Genomic DNA, 21364 nt, shown 5'->3' with positions numbered 1-21364 from the left:
AAGTATTTCATGGAATCCTATGCCTCTCCTTAATAATCCTGCTGCCAATCCTAACTTCCATTCCACAAACAACCTTCTCTTACTGGACACAAAGATAAAAAGAGAAGGCATCACAGACAAACCTTCTCATAAAACGGTCAACTTTCAAACTACCAGCATCTGCATCCATTCTCCTTCTTTCCTCCTACTACAAAGGAGAAAATATTTCACTTCCTATTAAAGAACAATTATTCTATTCCCATTTTGATACCTTCTCATGGATGGTCCTCAGTTACTGTCTCCTCTCCAGCAACTTTATTTATTTATTTATTTAATTTGCCGGAGAAGGCATTTTATTGTCTATTTCTCAAAAAGGCAACTGAGTGTCATGATACAGAACCTCTATTGTGGACCAAACACATTTGCAATCAGTCACCTTATTATATGTATCAGTATGTCCTAATCTCATGGTTTGTACAGGAAAATGACCTTACTGTTCACCCATCAGATGGGAATGTACTTTGAGTTCTTTTGTAGACCTTAGAGATAGATCTGTACAGTTCCATCCAACCTCTTGCCCAGTTCCCTTTTTGATTAGCTGGATAAAATTTCAAGGTAACTATATAGCTATCTCCCTCATGTGTCTGTCAGTTTGTCTTACGGTGGGGGCCTGTGTGTTGCTGTGATGCTGGAAGCTATGCCACTGGTATTTAAATACCTGCAAGTCACCCATGGCAGACAGGTTTCAGCTGAGCTTCCATACTAAGACAAACTGAGAAGAAGGACCCAGCAGTCCACTTCTGAAAAGAATTAGCCAGTGAAATCCTTATGAACAGCAGTGGAACACTGTCTGATACAGTGACGGAATATGAGCCCCTCAGGTTGGAAGGCACTCAGAATATGACTAGGGAAGAGCTGCCTTCTCAGAGCAGTCGATCTTAAAGACGTGGATGGAGTCAAGCTTTTGGGACCTTCATTTGCTGATATGGTACCACTCAAAATGAGAAGAAACAACTGCAAGTATCCATTAATAATCAGAATGTGGAATGTACGAAGTATGAATCTTTTTTCACCAACATAAATGGCGACTATACACATGGACCTTGCCAGATGGAACACACAGGAATGAAATCGACTCCACTGGCTCCACGGGCCATCCTTCCGTCTTCCTGAAAGGCTGCGAAACCACTCGACTGTGTAACTGCTTCCCGGCCCGTTTGCTCTGACCTGCCCTGTTTTGACCCATTTGCCTGTTCTCCTGTTGCTTTCTCTGCCAGGAAGCCCCCCTCCAGCCGGGTAGTACCGTGCAGCTTGGAAGCTACTCCCTTCTCTTCAGCAACTTTACTCTCCCCCTCTTTAATGAATCCTTTCCATCAGCATTCAAACATGTTCTTTAAAATAAAAATGTTCAGGTCATCCTTAATCCCATGTTCTCTCTCCAGCTACCACCCTATCTCTTCTCTATGCCCTTTCATGACCAAGCTTCCTAAAGGAACTCTTGGTGATTCTCTACTTCCTCAGCAGTGATTCATTTTATAAAAAGTTACCCAAAAAGGCATAAGGAGCAATATAGTGAACACCGTGTCACACACCAACCGTCTCAGGAAATAAAGCATTGCCAATGTAGTTCAAGGCTTCTGTGTACTCCTGTACTCCCTGTCCCCATAACAGGTAGCCACTATTCTGACTGTGGTGTTACACGCATTTCTTTATACTTTTACTATATATGTATATATCCGTAAATAAGCATTGAACTCTTCTGCATATTTTTCAACTTTATGAAAAAGGCATAATCCAAAGACTCTTAGCCTTTTTAATTCTCAGCATTGTTATGAAGTTAATCCATGTCGATCTTGTTTCTGTAGTTCATTTATTTTTCACTGCTGTGTATCCATACAAATTTACTTATCCATTCTCCAGTTGATGGATATTTGGGTAGCTCCCTCCCCCTTTTTTTGCCATTACAAATAACGCTGTGATGAGCATTCGTATACATTTCTCCTTGTGCCAATAAGTGATAGTTTTTCTAGAACAGAAACCTAGAATTCGAATTGCTGGGTGGCAGGGTATGCAAACCTTCAACTTTAACAAAAAAAGAAAGGAAACCAAACCCGTTGCCATCGAGTCGATTCTGACTCACAGCGATCCTACAAAACAGAGTAGAACTGCCTCATAGTTTCTAAGGAGCGCCTGGTGGATTCAAACCGCCGACCTTTTTTGGTTAGCACTTAACCACTACACCACCAGGTTTAACAGACATAGCCAAATTGCTTTCTAAAATGTTGTACCCAATCACTCTTCAACTCATTCTAATCTGCTTCCAACTTCCCAACACTCCCCTACTTTGCCAAGGTCACCAGTGATTTCCGTATTACTGAATCCAACAAACACTTTATCCTTTTACTTGACATACAGTTTAATACATTTAGCCACACATGACTCCTTGACACACTTTTCATTTCTTTTAACGCATGGCTCTCCCAGTTTTCCTAACACCTCTGGCTCTTCCCATTCTACCTACTAGAATTCTTAAAAATTGCATGTTCCTCTGGGATTAACCATAGGTCTTATTAGCTTTGATTCACTTTAGATTCTCTCCCTGCTATTTCCATGGCTTAAAATACCACCTATACACCCAAATGTGCTCCAGATCATCTCTCTCTCTTCTGAGATACAGAACCACATATCCAGGGGCCTGTTTGAAAATGTCCTTTGACTGTCAGGAACTTCAAACTTAATACATCCAAAATTGACTTCTTGATCTGTTTTTCCCCCATCTCCAACCACTCCCCCACCAGCGATCCTCATTCTAATAATGATGCATCCATCCAACCAACTGCTCTGGCTGAAACTCAGAAATTGTTGTTGACTCCTCCCTTCACCCTCTCTCCACATCCAATCCACCACCACAGCCTCCAAAATATATACTGACTCTATCGGTCCAAAACAAACTACCATTTTATCTCCAACTTGGACGAATGCTACAGCCTCCTAACTGCTTCCTGTGGTCTCTCTCTAATCCATTTCCCATTCAGCAGCCAACATGATCTTTTTAAAAGATAAACTAGATAGCGTTGCCCAACACCTGCTTAAAATTCTTCGATAGCTTTCCACTTATCTTAGGATAAACTCCAAAACCCTGTGGCCTGTAAAGTTCTACTTAATGTAACCCCTGTCAGTCTCACCAGGTTCATCTCTTGTCTTTCTACCACCCCTACCAATTCCAGTTTTGGGGCTTCTTGAATACATGGGACCCACAGACCAGATCTATGGATTTGTTTCTCAAGCTTGAAAGACACAAGAATACCTTTTCAAAGAAAATGAAAACTCCCAGATCCTCAGTGTTGATTTAAATTATTTTTATTATGTTAATAAAAGAATCAACATAAAACTGGATAGAAAATCATGTTTACAACTCTTATTTAACTATAAAACTAAAAGAACTTAAAAAATTAAACACAAAACTTAAAATAACATTAATGTGACAGATTACGTTCTTTTACAGAAACTAGACCAATGTTGGATTTAATCATGAAATATGTGGTCTCGGGTCTGATACTGTATTTTTAAACTATTTCTGTAATTTAACTTCAAGAATACTAATGCAGTGAATGTTTATAAAAATGTTAAAACAAGTGGATTTAATAACTGCAAGTCTTTATTTGCTAGTTCAGACCAACAAATCAGTCCTTATATAACCATACCAGCTAGCAGTTCTTAAATGTCAATTTTAAAGAGGCCTCAGTTTGTTAACTCTGACACTCTTATCTTGTTCATTTGTGGTTAAGTATCTTGTTGAAAGCTACATTAAATGTGTATCTAGCATGTTGTTGTTGGATGTCATCAAGTGGATTCCAACTCATAGAGACACCATGTGACAAAGCACAACTGCCCCATAGGGTTTTCTAGGCTATAATCTTTACAAGAGCAGATCGCCAGGTCTTTCTCCCGCAGAGTTGCTGTGTGGGTTCTAACTGCCAACGTTCTGGTTAGCAGCCAAATGCTTACCTATCGTGCCACCAGGGCTCCATGTATCTAGTATAACCACTGCTAAGGTTTGGAACAAAACATTCATACTGCAAACAAAGTGTTCCATGTTGATTACAAAGATGGGAATCCAACAAACATATCTCCCAATGAGCATATGGTAGTAACTACTATGGCCAGAGTTCTTTTCAGTTTGGCCTGCTATACTAATACATACCACATCGTGACCCAATTTTACCCACCATCTTTCCCTGTCTGAACCACTGCAAAATCATCATTAATACAATGCATTATATAACCTGACACAAACATCATAATAAAACAAAACATAAACAGAGCAACAGAAGTCTCAAGGGAATTGCTGGCTATAAAGTATTCCCTCCAATGTTTAATAAAACTCATGAATCCTCAAGAACCCCCAGTTAGAAAAATATTACTAAAAGACATGCTGTTGTTGTTGTTAAACACCGTCGAGTCAGTTCCGACTCACAGTGACCCTAAGTACAACAAACAAAACACTGCCTGGTCCTGCGCCATCCCCACAATCGTTATGCTCAAGCCCATTGTCACAACCACTGAATCCATCTCATCGAGTGTCTTCCTCTTTTTTGCTGAACCTCTACTTTACCAAAGTATGTGAGATGAAGTCTCGCCATCCTTGCCTCTAAGGAGTATTCTGGCTGTACCGCTTCCAAGACAGATTTGTTCATTCTTTTGGCAGCCTGTGATTTATGTTCAATATTCTTCACCAACACCATAATTCCAAAGTGTCAATTCTTCTTCGGTCTTCCCTATTCACTGTCCAGTTTTCCCATGCATATGAAGCAACTGAAAACATCATGGCCTTAGTCAGGCACACCTTAGTCTTCAAGGTGACATCTTTGCTTTTTAACAGTTTAAAGACGTCTTTTGCAGCAGATATGCCCAATGCAACACATCGTTTGATCTGACTGCTGCTTCCATGGGTGTTGATTGTGGATCCAAGTAAAATGAAATCCTTGACAACTTCAATCTTTTCTCCATTTATCATCACGTTGTTTACTGGTCCAGTTGTGAGGATTTTTGTTTTCTTCATGTTGTGGTGTAATCCATACCGAAGGCTGTGGTCTTTGATCTTCATTAGCGTTTCAAGTCCTTTTCATTTTCAGCAGGCAAGGTTGTGTCATCTGCATATCACAGGTTGTTAATGAGTCTTCCTCCAATCCTGATGCCCCATTCTTCTTCATATAGTCCAGCTTCTCGGATTATCTGCTCAGCATACAGACTGAATAAGCATGGTAAAAGGATGCAACCCTGACAGACACTTTTCCTGACTTCAAACCAAGCAGTATCCCTTTGTTCTGTATGAACGACTGCCAGGAAAGAAAGAAAAGATATGGAACACTACCACAGCGTTTTAAGAAGAGATTATGTAAATCAATTTTACAGTTTAAGGGAAGAAATCACTGTGGCACAGGATGGAGTAGATTAGATTGATAAGGAAGCAAATAAGACTTGCAATAATTCAGGTGAGAAATGAAGGGCTGAATTAAGGTAGTAACAGTAGGAATGTACATAATTTAGCAAAAGGGTTTAGATTCAAAGATGTTAAGTAAGGAGAATCCTGGGGGCCAACCAGATGTGAGAAATGAGAGACAGAAGAATCAAGGACAATTAGCAGGTTTCTGTTAAGAGTGATGATAGCTCAATAGGGGTTACACTCCCCAGGGCAAGGAAGAGAGCAGGATCTGGGGGTAAGAGGATTGAAACAATGGAATGGTTAATTTGTACATGTTGAACACTACAGGGACTATTCGGCTAGGTTCTACCCTCATCTTGCTTCCCAGCTTTTCTGGAAATCCTCTCCCTTTCATATAGCTGTAATAAGAGCAGCCATGTTACAACATAACCTAGAGTATGACTCTACCTTCAGGGTACAGCTAACAGGTGGAGTCTAGATGCTAACTAAAGCCAGACTAACCACAAGGCCATCCCTAGACCTGTTGGCATTAACACATTCACTCTAGGATCAAATGGGAAATGTGTCAATCAGCACTTCTTTCCCGGACTGACTCTACTCAACTCTACACAGTTGAATTGTTAACACTTAGGTGGTCATTTAGAGGCAGGCGCAGATTAACCAGTAAGTAAGGTACGCACAGGCTTATTTGTGCTTACTTACAAATCTGTAGTGAACAGTTTCACATGGTGAAAAACAGGTGAAATTGGGCACTACAGGTTACTAAAAAATAAAAATAAAACCGTTGCCGTTGAGCCAATTCTGACTCATAGCAACCCTATAGGACAGAGTAGAATTGCCCCATAGTTTCCTAGGAGCACCTGGTGGATTCAAACTGCTGACCTTTTGGTTAGCAGTTGTAGCACTTAGCCACTACACCACCAAGGTTTCCTCATAGATGAGTAAGTGAGCACAAGTAAGCCCGTGTGTACCTTGCTTACTGGGGAATCCATCCCTTAGAGGACTCCTCTCTAAAATGTTAGGCCCAGAATCAGTGAGTTGGGCTAGTCTCTCTCTGTTGGCTAGAACCCCATTGGCAGCCATATTCTCCATCTGAAGAAAGCTGGTCTGCAGGCAACATTATCTATGGGGGGGGGCCGGAAATAAACAGTGAAGAGAGAGAGTCTTCCAATAGTGTTTCACAGTCCCTTGTTCCTGAGGCCAGGTGAATCTTTGCCCTTCCATGACTTAGCTATTCAAATTTTTTCAATTCCATGACAGTCAGATCTTTTCAACAACTCCATTCTTGCTTCAATAGTTGAAAAGATTTCTGTCACTTAGAAAAGAGTACTAATAAAGAAACTGGTAAAATAAAGAACAGTTGCAAGTTAACAGATCCTAAAATGGGCAACTGGCTGAATCAAGTTCAGCTGAGAAGCAGCAAGAATGCCCAGTCTTGGCCTTGGAGGACAGCAGCTCTTCTTTTGCAGCAAAGGTATCCCTCAAGATTCAGACCAAGTGCCTACAGAACTAGAGTACTTGAAGCATGGTACTTAAATATCATGAAAGTGGCTACTTCTTGCAGCCTTTTCGGCCAGCCCAGGTTAAAAACAAAAACCAAACCCATTGCCATTGAGTCAATTTCAACTCGTGGTGACCCCATATATTACAAAGCAGAACTGATCCACAGGGTTTTCTTGGCTGTAATCTTTATGAAACCAGACTGTCAGGGCTTTCTTCCACAGCACCACTAGATGGGTTCAAACCACCAACCTTTAGGTTAATCATCGAGTGCAAACCGTCTGCACCACCCAGGGACCTCCAGTCCAGGCAAGCTCACTAAAAAGTAGAAATCAGCAGGACAAGTATGGAATTCTGATTTTCTCCTGATGAGGAAAGCCCTTTCTACAACAAAAAGCAAACACACACTGTTATTTGGACCAGTGAGTCACGTATAGGAGTCTTTGGGTGATGCAAACAGTTAAGCACTTGTCTACTAACCAAAAGGCTGCTGGTTCAAATCCTCCCAGAGGTACACCGAAAGACAGGCCAGGTGCTCTACTTTCAAAAGGGCATAGCCACTAAACACCCTATGTGCAATCCAGTCTGAAATACACCGGGTCTCCTTGAGTCACAGTCGACTTGATGGCAACTGGTTTGGTTTTAGTCATGTTTCACTGATGTACTGCGGAATTCTCTATGATACTTTAAAAGACAAACAACCACCATAGTAAATAGGGACCTTGTAACTAACTGCTCAAGCTTTAAGGCAATTCCCAGACCCAAGTATCCACTAAGTTCCACTTGATCTACTAAGACAGGGTTCAACAAACTTTTTCTGTAAAGGGCCAGACAGTAAATACTTCGGAGTCCCTAGGTGATGCAAACAGTTAATGCACTAGGCTGTTACCTGAAAAGTTGGCAATTCAAGTCCACCCAGAGGCACCTTGGGAGAAAAGCCTGACAACCTACTTACCAAAAAAATTAGCCACTGAATACCCTATGGAGCACAGTTCTACTCTTGAAATACATGGGATGCCATGAGTCAGAATCAACTTGACAGCAACTGGTTTTGGTTTAGTAGCCATCTGTATCCTAATAAAGCTTCCAATAAAATTTTCACGTGCCACAAAATATCATTCTTTTGATTTTTTTATCCACCATTTAAAAATGCTTAGCTTGTTGTTAGGTGCCTTCAAGTCGGTTCCCACTCACAGTGACCCTACGTACAAGAGAATAAAACACTGCCCGGTCCTGTGCCATCCGCACAATTGTTGCTATGTTTAAGCCCACTGCTGCAGCCACTACGTCAATCCATCTCACTGAGGGTTTTCCTATTTTTCACTGACCCTCTACTTTACCAAGCATGATGTCCTTGTCCAGGGACTGGTCCCTCCTAATAACATGTCCAAAGCATGTGAGACAAAGTCTCACCATCCTCGCTTCTAAGGAGCATTCGGGCTGTACTTCTTCCAAGACAGATTCATTCATTCTTTTGTCAGTCCACGGTATAGTCAACATTCTTCAACAACACCATAATTTGAAGACATCAATTCTTCTTCAGTCTTCCTTATTCATTGTTCAGCTTTCACCTGCATTTGAGGTGATTCAAAATACCATGGCTTGGGTGAGGCGCACCTCAGTCCTTGAAGTGACTTGTAGGTCATACAAAAACAGGCAACGGATTGCATTTGGCCTGCTGACCATTGTTTGCCAGCCCTTGTGCTAAGGCAACACAGAACTGCCCTCCCCCAGAATTCCCCAAATGTCCTCTCAGTGTTAACTTAATCTATGACAATGGACAAGGAAGATCCTCTCAATGGACAGACTGAAAACCTTCACGGTGGATAACCAAAGAACCCACTCCATTTGCAAGGCAGTGAGTCAAATGAAGGCGCCTGCAATTGGCTGGTTCTATCATTTACCTTGCACTATACCTTTCCAGCAAGATACGGTATAAGCTTTGGAACAATGATAACTTCACTCCCCTCATAAGAGTTTTGGTTAACTCTTTTTTTCTCCAAAACCACTGTGAATCAGTTATGTCAGAGACAACTGAGTTTAGTATTTAGTCCATAATTTACAGGTTTGTGAGAAAGCATATCTAGGCCTGATTAACAAAAGATAATCACCTTTGAAATCTGGACTCAGAGAACAGTGACCTTTGGATATATTAGCTACAGATTAATTTGGGTAGTCTCCCACAGAAGAGAGAAGGATATCTGTTGGCAGAGATAGTTACAATACATTAGAAAAAAAATATTTAATGTATATATGGGAAAAAGTAGGAGTATGCATGTGTACTAGATAGCCAAGGGATGAATGGATGAATGAGGTGGACAACTATGTTTCAGAGTGTTCTTTATTTCACTTCTCCCCTGGATGTTCCAGCTAGAGCATGTTATGACAATGTAGCCCCCTAGCCAAAGTCAGTCGTTCAGAGGTGGACATATAACCTAATGAGACCCTTTCCTGGGATATGTAACTGAGAGTCAAGACAGTCTCTCTCTGATGGCACAAGATATAAGATTTAAAACTCAGAAGATATCAGCAAGTGTTAAAGTTGGTCTGCAGCAAGAGATAAGTAACTGAACACACAATGAGCATCTCAGATGAAAGAGAGATACTCTTGGCCACATTTTGAGCCCCTGGATCCAGGTGTTCCTGAGTTCTGGCTGTCCTCTTATGTCTTTACTGTTAAACTGCTTTTTGGAATACTCAGTGTGTTGCTTAAGTTAGGTGTGTGTGTCACTCTCCTAACTAAAACGAAGTGCCTACTGGATCATCTAAAGGGGACAGTCAGTTGGATGAAAGAGATCTGGTGCTTACAAAACACTTAGAAATGGTAGCTAAGGTAATACAGATGATGAGATTCCCCAGCAGGAACTACCAATATCAAGGGATTAGCATAAAATTAAGAGTCTGCAAAGGAACAGCCAGTATGAAGAAAGCCAGGAAAGAGGCAGAAACATAAAAATCAAGCAAGAAAAGAGTATCAAGGAGAAAATGGCTGACAACATCAAGTGTAGAAAAAGGTAAAGGACTAAGCAATGACCGTTCAGTTTGGCAATATATAGGTTACAGGTACTCTTGGTAAGAAAAATTTCACTGAAATGGTAGGCTTAGAAGTCAGGCTGAAGGTTTAAGAATGAACAGGAAGTGTACAGTATTACCTATGAAGTATTTTTACCATTAAAATAGAAATTCGTGCCTGAATTGGATCACGATTCTAGAAGTAACTACTAATTTACAGAAAATACAGGGACAGAGGAACATATTAAATGAAACCACTGGGATGCAACTAGCACAATCCAGACTGTGAGAAATTTCACAGGACAAAGATCTGGCTTCTTCAACGAATAAATTGCCTGGGAAAAACAACAAAAAGATGGAGGGGGACCTATAGATTAAAAGAGAATTAAAAACTCTGAGGGACACAGTAGCTGGGGCTGAGGTCTGGGGACCATGGTTTCGAGGGACATCTAGGTCAACTGGCATAACAAAGTTTATTAAGAAAACATTCTGCATCCCATTTTGGTGAGCGGCACCTGGGGTCTTAAAAGCTTGGAAGTGGCCATCTAGGATGCATCAATTGGTCCCAACCCACTTGGAGCAAAAGAGAATGAAGAACACCAAAGACACAAGGAAAGTATTACCCCAAGACACAGAAGGGCCACATAAACCAGAGACTCCATCAGCCTGAGACCAGAAGAACTAGATGGTGCCCAGCTACCACTAATCCCCGCCCTGACAGGGAACACAACAGAGAGTTCCTGAGGGAGTGGGAGAAAAGTGTGGAGCAGAACTCAAACTCACATAAAGAGACCAGACTTAATGGTCTGAGACTGGAGGAACCCCAAAGCGACGGCCCTCGGACACTCTGTTAACCCAGAACTAAAACCATTCCTGAAGCCCATTCTTCAGACAAAGATTAGACTAGACCATAAAACAAAATAATACTCATGAAGGGTGTGCTTCTTAGTTCAAGCAGATACAAGAGACCAAATGGGCGGCTCTACAGTCCAAAGGCAGGATGAGAATACAGGAAGGGACAGGAGCTGGTTGGATGGACATGGAAAACCTGGGGTGGAAAGAGGGAGTGTGCTGTCACACTACAGGGATTGCAATTATTGTCACATAACAATATGTGTATACATTTTTGTATGAGAAATTACCTTGAGCTGTAAACTTTTACCTAAACCACAATTTAAAAAAAAGAGAAGGTTTTAAAAAAAAAAAAAAGAGGGTTGAGACACATATAAACCCAAGGTAATGTATAGCGCTTTGAATCACAATTCATACAAACTGTAAAAACAAAACAAAAACTGTAAGCAGGGAAATTTGAACACTGACTAGATATTTGATGGGATTAAAGCATTAGTGTTCATTTTTTTGTGTATGATAATATTGTGATTAATGTTTTCACCCTTATTTTTTAGAGATACATAATGAAATATTACAGTACTTGTTCCCCAATACATTGTGTTCCATGTCACCCAGCAGGCTATAGTCCCATAGCAGCTGCATAATAATTCAGAGAGACACAAAATGATGAAGGGATTCAAAGGAGGGCAGTCACAATTTTGGGTAGGGTAGAGAGTTGGACAAAACTTTAGGAAGGCAATGGTACTTGCATTGGGCCTTAAAAGATGGTGGAATTTTGACAGGAAGGACACAAGAGAGGAAAAACAATATTCTAGATGGAAGAAATGGCAGCAATTACAAAGGTGTGGGAAGGTCTATGTCAGGTACTGACCACTAGTTAATTCTCCATAAAACTGTCCCTTCCCTAATGATAAATGAAAAAGAAAAGTCAAAGTTATAACTTATAAGGCAACTCCAAATTGGCACAATCCTAGGAAAACCATTCAGACCTAAAACAGACCCAGGAAGCCTGGTCTCAGGCCAGATCATGACAATCTCTAGGTAGCCAAATCATACAGGTTTTCCAAGGCTATCTAGTCACTGTTTTGTTTTTCCCCCAAACACGGCCTTGGGAACAGAATTCATGAAGTTCTTTTACCTGTCCTAGGAAATGACGATCAAAACAATTAGCTTAAAACAGTACTCACTAATAAGCTGTGTCTCCCTGCCTAAAAGCCACCACCATGTTCATTAGGCACTCCAAGAGGAATAAAGTTACATGAAATGCTTTCCCTCAGAACTTTCCTTGGGTTACAAATTTTTAATATAGTTGGCTGATAAAGCAGGTAGATCTTTTCCTTCAAAAATACAATAGGTGGTCCTTATACTAAAATGTTCTAAAGTATTTTAGAAATGAATTCAGTAGTCCTGGTATTTTCTATGTGTCAGTAACATTAAAATTTTCAAAATACGATGCTAGTGAAAACGAACATTAAGACAAACAGGAATGCAGATGATCAGCCAATACTCTCAGTAACTGGAATTTTTATTACTGCCCTCTTCTACATACTAGAATATCATTTCAAATGACCAACATGGGTGGGTTTAGGGAGTTACTAAAGTGGTAGTGTTTTCCTTATCCCAAAGGAAAAGCAGCAAGGTAACAGGTCAGGTTAGCTTTAAGAAGTCTTTAGTCACTCACTACACCTTATTTCACAATAACTAAGACTGGCAAACACCCTCCTAGAAGTCAAATATAATTGTTCCAACTTATCAGACGAAATGAGAAAGGAAATGAGTAAAACATAATGAGGACTGGGGGTTCAAAATCTGGGAAACCTTTTATATTATATAGAAAAGTTACCATAGTAACATAGATATCTATATAATGGAGCTAAAGTAAAAATAAAATCTAAGTTAACAATTTTTAGAATATACATTCACTTCTGGGTCATTGTCCAGGTGTGCCCTCAATACTAAAGAATGCCACTTTGATTTTATGAAGAACACTACAAAGAAATGAGAAAGTCTCATACATTTTGGACTCTATTCTAAACCAGTAGATGGCCACAAAAGAAGAAATACCTGTTTTCTCTGTTCCCCTCAGATACATATAAAACCATAACATTAACTTTAACCTCTCAAAAAAAAAACAGTAAGATATATAACTTCTAGAAGACTTACAGTCTGTCATCTTCTGTAACTAATACTTTTTTTTCCTTCAAATACTGATCACTTGCTCATGCAGCTTTCTTTAGATTAACCTTTTGTAAAACTTTAGGTTGGACAGTTTAATAGAATAACAATTTCAAGTTCAAAATACTATCATATTCAAATTCAACCTAATAAGTGTATAAAACACTGGGTGGGATACAGGGAGGAATAAAGATGGTACTTGCTCTAAAGACACAACAAACTTATAAGAAAATGGCAATATAAAACAGAATGTAATAACTATTACAAAGGGGTACTATAACTCAAGAGCACAGAGAAGAGAATGTATGTTATCTGACAAGCAGAAAGCAAATCTAAAAGAAAACATTTTATCTTTAAGGATCCTTAATTACATAGCTTCACCACAGCACTACAGAGCCACCTTTACACCCCAAAACTGTAGATCGCTTTCCAATTAACACGGCTGAATTTTTTTTTTTTTTTAACCAAACAGTAAAGGTTTGGTCATTCACAGCTAGCCTATCCTGTCTCTACTGGATGCAAAATTTTATTTAAAGTAAAATTTGCCTACTGTTCCTACAGAGCTAACAAAAATCAAGGTCATCAGCTTGCAAACCACCACAAACTGAATAAAACTACCGGTATGAAAAAACATTTGACTGCTTCCAGATTTTTAGTAAGTTAACACTTAAAGATAATAAAAAATAACTTCTTAATTTTTTTTAATGTTTGAAGACTGAGAGATATAGTAATAAATAAGGAAAATAAACCTGAGAAACTTAAAGAAGCCAGCTTTGTTGAAAACCAAGTGGCCACTTGCCAACAGTTCTTTACGCACATATGACCAAAGATGATTCCAGGCAGACTCACAGGCCACAAAGACGCTTTATCAAATCCCAAATTAAGAAAGTTCTCATAAATACTTCAATTTTGGTAAGTTAAAAGACAGTTAAATAAACGAAGCACTTTACAAAGCTTTGCAGAATCAATATGAAAACAAAGCTTTAAGCTTTTAACATCTCTGTCCCAAAAAACAGCACCCATTTTAAACGTCACATTTACAAACAGCCTATTCACAGGCACCTATAACCAGGAAAAATACTGGTCACAGTAAAAGGGGCTTAGTTTAAAATCTCCATATGGCAAGTAGGGAAGAAATCATACAATTCTGTAATTCAGCTGACAAAACTACAAGAATCCTAAATCCAACTTTTCGTCTTAGTTTGAACTCCATACACAAGCATTTCAGATTCGTACTTTCAGTTCCCCATAAATAATGTCGTTTGTGAATTAAAAGGCAACAAGGACACTCCCCAAACTCCTATACCCCATGATCCATCCTCAAAGAGTGGAAGGAACAGCAAAGTGGAAGGAACAAAGCACTGACGTCAATTACGAGATTAACCCCGAACAGAGGCAGCTGGAGGAAAGGCCTAAACACCAATATCCAAATATAAGCTATCGGATAACTAGCTAACCGACCTATTCAAAACTTCGGGGCGGGGGGGTATTCACGTATTACACCCCCATTCCCATTTTTAGTCAACCCTCTTCGCTAGTCGAAGGCGGAAATTTTTCTCCTTTTTTTTTTTTTTGCAAAGGAGGGGAGGGGTGGTGGGGAGGTGCGCAGGATCGCGAGAAGGAAAGCGAGAACTAGTTGGGTAATGATAGCCAGAATCTGGGCCTATTTTCTCTTTAACTAGAAATAACTTGAGATTTGGAGGAAATTTAAAAGTAACAAATCAGTCGATCGAATTTCTGAGAGAGGAATGGATGAAGGAACGAAAGAGGAAAGGAGAAATTACGAAACGAGAGATTTATGAAATTTTTGTTAAGGTTGGGTTAGCTTCTTTTTATTTTTCTCCTGTGGGGCACAGAGGTGAAACGCGAAGATGAGAGGCGAAGCCGGATTAAGCAACCCTAGCCGGGAAGGTCTTCCCGAGACCCGAGGCGGAACCCGCTTCCCTCCGCGGCCGGGCATGGCCCTCAGTCAGTCCGACGGCCCGTCTCACCTCCAGTCCCGGCTCCGCTAGGCCCGAACCATTTCCCGGCTGCGGCAGCGGCGGCGCCGCGCCTGCACCTTCACCGGACGCGCATTCAAGCCTGCCCCGGGGGCGGCGACGGGCTGCCAAAGGCGACAGGCTCCTGGCAGCGGCGGGGGTGGGGAGGCCTCGGAAAGCGAAGGCGGCGGTGGCGGCGACGCACCTCACGCGAAACAGGCGGAGATCCCGCCCCAATTCATGACAGTCGGCAGGAACCCAGACGGCAGACGGAGGCGGCGGGGGCGGGTCGGCGAGGACCTGGCACCGGGATCCCCGCCCCGTCCGCTGACGGCGGCGGATCGACTCCCGCAGCCGGGACCGTGACTGACGCAGAGGCCGCGCCACCCATGTGACTAGGGCCGGGCGGGGGCGGGGCGTCACGTGACGACGCGGCGCCCCTCCCCTTTTGGAGAGCGAGGGTTCTGGCGGGGCCTGCAAGGCTGCACGACGTCGCGCGCTGGGGGCGGTGACGTGCCGTGTTGTCGGGTCCGACGACCCGGGGCAGGCTGAGAATGGGCCGACGCGGCATAGGCCTCAGCCACCGGGCACAGCGGCCAGAGTGGGCAGGGCGGGCCAGGCAGGACCTGGGCTGCACGTCCCGGCGCGCACATTCTCCTGCGCGTAACGCGCTAGCGTGTAGTGTGGTTTGGAAGGGCGGGGTCGAGCCGAGCTAGATCGCCGGTTTGAGGGCTCAGGTGAATGGGGCCAGGCCATCACCCCGTCGTGGGCGGCGTCGCGGTAGCCGTTTTGGAGGCCTCCCTGGGGCCGGCCGAACTCGGAAGCCCCCTCTACGCTTGATTTCTAGTGTTGACGGCGGACCTCGTGCCTAGCAGTCCCTCAGAAAGCTGAAGGTGGAGGGGAACGTGTGTAGTACGGGATTTAGAAACACGCTTGAACTTATTCCTGCCATTTGTAGATAGCTATCCCATGAAGCCAAGTCAGCCCGTTTCGTGCGTCATCTAAACATTTTCTGCCACTAATACTTTTCTTCAGGGTATCAGTTTAAATACTTTTCTTCACTTCTTAACCTTCTGCAAGTCAGGACAAGCCATAATTTAACTGAGAGTACAAACTGTAGAGTAGACAGGATTTTCAAAGGGTCTCAGAAGCTAGCACACTAACCATCCAGAGAGACCACCTCTAGTTCATCATTAGAAAAACACTTCTATACCTTCCTGCTTCTTACCTGTTTTCTTTCAATGAGGGAGCTTCATGAAGCTTTTTTATTTTCTATTAACTAATTTTGAAGATTCCGTTTTTAATAAAATTTGAGGGTTTTGAGGAGCTTTGTAATGGACTATCCTAAGCAGTGTGCATATGAAAGTGTTTTTATCAGCCCCCAAAGCTGGTAATTCGTGAGCTTTAATACAAGTATTTTTCATTTTTGCTAAAATTCTTAACGCACTATTTCTCTACACTTCACTGTATATACCGAACCGAACCGGTTGCCGTCAGTCGATTCCGACTCATAACGACCCTATAAGACAGGGCAGAACTGCCGCATAAGGTTTCCAAGAAACGGAATTACAAAAGGATAGAGTAACAAATAATTGTGCTCATCCCTGCCCTGCGCCTATCCCGGTCCTGGAGGTAACCAATGCTGGCATTTTCTAATGTATTCTTTGCAATACTTGTTATAAATCCACGTTGAAATACATGGATACTTGTTTTTACACAAAAGAAAATGCGCTATATAAACAGTTGCTTTGTTTTCTTACTTAAAATACCTTGGGTATCCTCTTTCTTGCTAGGGGCAGTGTAATATTCTATTGTGTGCAAATATCATTATTTAATCTACAGATGGACATTTAGGTTGTTGCCAAGCTATTGCTATTACAAACTATACTGCAATTAATAACCCCATAAAATAGGCAGCTAAATTTGATAAATCCTTAGACTGGAATCTTTGGATCAAAAGGTATTTTTAATTTTGATAGATATTGCCAAATGGTCCTCCTATGAGTCGGAATCAACTCGATGGCGACGGGTTGTTGGTTGTTCATTTGGTCCTCCGTAGAAGTTGTACCAATTTCATTTGCTTTCTTTCAAATTCAGATTTACAAGGATGTATGGAGGAGGGGAAGGGAGGGCATGAAGAGTGGCAAAAAGGAGAGTATTTGTCATTTTACACAACAATAATTTTAGTTAAATATTAAAATGCAAATTGAAAGTATATACCAATCTTTGTGTTTCCTCTGCTTGGTTTTGAATAAATGCTATTTGGCTAACACAGATGTTAATATTCTTTTTGTTCCATAAAGGATTATGACAAATTTTTAATTCAAAATGAGACCTTACTTAAAAACCAATATGGTAGTCGGAGGCAGGGAAGTTGTGGCTTTTTCTTTCACATTATTCTGCAAACATAAGTATTACCTTCTCAGCAAAAGAAGAAATTCCAAAACTTGTTTCTCAATTTATAACGTTTTAATACCTCATCATTTCATTTAATCAGATGCATCCATTTTAACGGAATGAATTTTCTGCCTCTAACGTCATGCTCCGGAACAACTTAAGACTACTGCATTGAATGGGAAATAGCAGAAAACAGAAACCATAGAACTGTAAGAGATTTCTAAAAATCTCAGAAAAATATTATTTTATTAATGTGCAGTATTTTAACTGATGATTCAATGTATATTATGGAAGCAGTTCTTAGTAAAGTTGTCTTTTTTAAGTCAGGTTTTCGGAGATACAATCTATGTACAATAAAACGTACAGTTCTCAGTTCTCACAAATGCATATAGTTGTGTAGCCACCGCCACAATCAAGATGTAGAACATTTCCATCACCTCAAAACATTCCTTCATGTCCCTTTGTAGTGAATGCTTCACCTCAACCACAGTCCCTGGCAACCACCGATCTGTTTCCTGTCCCTATAGTTGTACCATTTCCAGAATCATAGAAATGGAATCATATAATAAGTAGCCTTTTGAGTCTGGTTTCTTTCACTTAGCATTATGCCTTTGAGATTCACACATACTGTTGCACATATCAGTAACCTTTTTATTGCTGAGTCATATTCCCTTATATGAATATTACATAGCTTGTTTAGCTGTGGAGCCCTGGTGGCACAGTGGTTAAAGCACTCAGCTAACCAAAAGGTCTGCCGCTCTTCGGGAGAAAGATGTAGCAGTCAGCTTCTGTAAAGATTTACAGCCTTGGAAACCCTATGGGACAGTTCCACTCTGTTATGAATCGAAATAGAGTCGATGGCAGTGGGCTTGTTTAGCTACTCATCAGTTGGAGGACATATGGGTTGTTTCCAGATTTTAATGATTATGAATAAAGCCACTATAAATGTCCATGTGCAAGGTTTCATTCAGGCTTTAAAATGACCCCCACCAGTATTTTCCTGAAAGTCACATCTAGATATAAGTCACAACTACATCTACATAAACATTATTTCATATTATTTTAGAAACCCAGATCATTTATTCATTATTTATCAAATATTTATTAAGTGCCTACTATATAGCAGGTACTATTCTAGGCACATGGAATAAAACAATTGTCAAATGCTGCCTCCTTGAAAATGCCACCAAAACAACATATTGATAAGGCAAATCTGAATTTATTGCTTACTGCAATAACAGAGATCACTACCTTGACAGATTCATAGTAACATTTTGGAGGGGGAGGGCAAAGTGGATATTTATGAGATTTTGGGATCTGGTTTAAGGGGAGTTTTCAAATCAGAAGCCTCGATTAGGATTGGGATCATGATATAATAGGTTAGGATTTGTGGACGGCAAGGAAAGGATTTTAAAGAGTCTTGGAGAGTATATTAGTTTTCTCTCGCTGCTGTATCAAATTACCACAAACGCATGGGTTTAAAACTACACAAATTTATTATCCTACAATTCTATAGGTCAGAAGACAGATCTCACTAAGCTAAAATCAAGGTGTCAGCAGGGCTGCTCCTTTCTGGAGACTCTAGGGAAGAATCCATTTCCTTGCCTTTTCCAGCTTCTGGAGACTGCCTGCATTCCTTCACTGGTGGCCCCCTTCCTCTGTCTTCAAGCCAGCAATACTGTTTGAGTCTTTCTTACATCACATCACTCTGATCTTCTATTCTGCCTGCCTCTTATACTTTTAAGGATTCTTGTGACTACATTGGAGTTCCTGGGGGTGTGAACGGTTGACACACTTGGGTGCTAACTGGAAGGTTGGAGGTTCAAGTGCACCAAGAGGTACCTCAGAAGAAAGGCCTAACAATTTACTTCCAAAAAATCAGCCAATGAAAACTCTACGGAGCACAGTTCTACTCTGACACACACAGGGTCACCATGTGTCAGAATTGACTCAATGACAACTGAGGGACCCACCAGGATAATCCAGGATAGTCTATCTTAAAGACAACTGAATCAGCTCTTACAATTCCATTTGCTACCTTCATTCCCCTTTGCCATATAACATAGCATATTCATGGATCCTGAGGATTCGTATGTGGGCACCTTTGGGAGATCATTATAATACCTACCAGAGAGTAAACAGTCATTTGAAGCCATTTATGGAAAAGCTGAGCCTTCTGATGTTCATTTAAATTGGATTTTGAAAAGTTCAGTAGCTCCAGCTTGTTGCATGTGGGCAGAGCAGATCCCATCAGCCACAGAAAGTTCTGAGGCAAATAAATAAAAGCAGGCACACCTGCACAACTGAAAGTCAGCCTGGTGTTTTCTGCAGTGGTAGGGGTAAGGAGTACAGGCAGAGCACTGACAAGGTCTTCTTCAGTGATAATTACTGTATATGCAATGTGCCAGTAATTATAATTACTGTATCTAATTACTATAGATCCTATACAATATACTGTATATACTACAGCACTAAGAATTATACATGTGTTATTTAATCATCTTGACCCTTTCCACTCTGATTTCCTGCCACCACCATTCCACTGAAACTACTCACCAACATCACCAACAATCTTGATGTTGCTAAATCCAAAACTCACATCTCTATTCCACCTTAGTGGTATTCAACATAGTTGACCATTTTCCCTTGTTTGAAACATTTTCTACTCTTGGTTTGTGAGATGCCACATTCTCCTATTTTCCCTTCTACCTCCTTAGATGCTGCTTCTCAGTCTCATTTGCTGGAAATCCTCCACCTTTTCCTGACTTCTGAATAGAGATGTCCCATGACTTGGTCTTTAGCCCTTTTTCTTTCTCTCTGTGTTGTCTTCATCTAGACCAGAGGTCAGCAAACTTTCTCTGTAAAGTACCAGATAGTATATAGTCTAAGACTTGGTAGGCTACTTGGCAAAATCAAGGCTATTATGTAGATACTTATATAACAATAGAAAAAAAAAGGCTCCATAAATTTTTATTGATTAGATTAAAAATATAAATTCTAAAATTGAGTAAAAGATTTCATAATTTAGGTCTAAAATTAGAAGAACAAAATTGTTTTTTTTGGAGGGGATATCATTTTGCTTGATTAGGATTCAAAGTTAGTGTTCCCGATCATCAAAAGTGATTTAAAAAAAACACTTTTTTTTCAAATATCCTTCTGTTAATGCTGATCCGTAATTCATAAATTTGATTATAATTCATAACTCATAAAATTGACCTGTGATTTCATGTATTTCATCATTGAAAATGTCTTTTCACACAGCGAGGTACTATTAAATACGGGTATCTATTCACTGGCATGTGATTTAAATTGATAATATTCACTGTTAGGAATTTATATCCATAACAATAGACTTGAACGTATCAACAATCATGAAGATGGTGCAGGACCAGGCAACCTTTTGTTCTGTTATCCATAAGGTCACCACCCGTCAAAGTCTACTTGATGGCAACTAACAACACCAACAAGAATTTATAGAATTCTGTTAGATTCTTGACGTATGCCTTTTAGCATACTATTACACTGATTATTAATTACCTTCAATTGAAGATTAGGTGGAAGTTCCTCAATTTTAAAGTAAAATGGATTTTGAAATATGGGAAGTTTCTTTGCACTTGCATCAAGTTCCAAAAAATGTAGTTTGAGCTTAGAAAACATATTACCTTCTGCTAATTTGTGTGGAAATGAAGCTCTTTTTGTTTTAACTCTTGAGACGGCACAAGAAATGTATAAAGCAGCTTGACATTACTTGTGATTCAAAGTTAGTTGTCATTGAAATTACTTTACTGCAGAAAGAGTTTCACATATAAACACTGTTTTGCCTTGTAATTTTAGGCTTAATTCGTTAAGAAGGATGATCAGGTCTGCAGCAAAAGTTAATTTCTAAAACCATTTGGTGTTCAGTAACAGTGAATGATGGTAATTCTTCTCATTCGTAAAAAGTTCCATCTCAGCTGTGGCTCAAACAATCACAATAAAACTTTACCATTGCTAAAAAAAAAAAAAAAAAAAAAAAAAAAAAAAA

General features: G+C 40.5%; 1 protein-coding gene across 2 annotated transcripts in view; it reads right to left on the bottom strand.

Annotated features, from left to right (window-relative positions):
- The window catches only part of AFF4 (ALF transcription elongation factor 4), a 103968-nt gene extending 88629 nt beyond the window's left edge, over positions 1 to 15339 (bottom strand). The window contains exon 1 of one of the 2 annotated variants that reach the window (XM_004384727.1): positions 14956 to 15339. The gene's annotated coding sequence lies outside the window, so the exon portion shown is untranslated. The remainder of the gene's footprint in view (positions 1 to 14955) is intronic. The other variant, XM_023738995.1, reaches the window with a different exon arrangement.
- Between the last annotated feature and the right edge of the window lie 6025 nt (positions 15340 to 21364).

Source organism: Trichechus manatus, unplaced genomic scaffold, assembly GCF_000243295.1.
Source record: "Trichechus manatus latirostris isolate Lorelei unplaced genomic scaffold, TriManLat1.0 scaffold00127, whole genome shotgun sequence".
Classification (NCBI taxonomy): Eukaryota; Metazoa; Chordata; class Mammalia; order Sirenia; family Trichechidae; genus Trichechus; species Trichechus manatus.
Note: the sequence above shows the minus strand (reverse complement) of the source record. Positions and strands in the feature narration are given on the sequence as shown.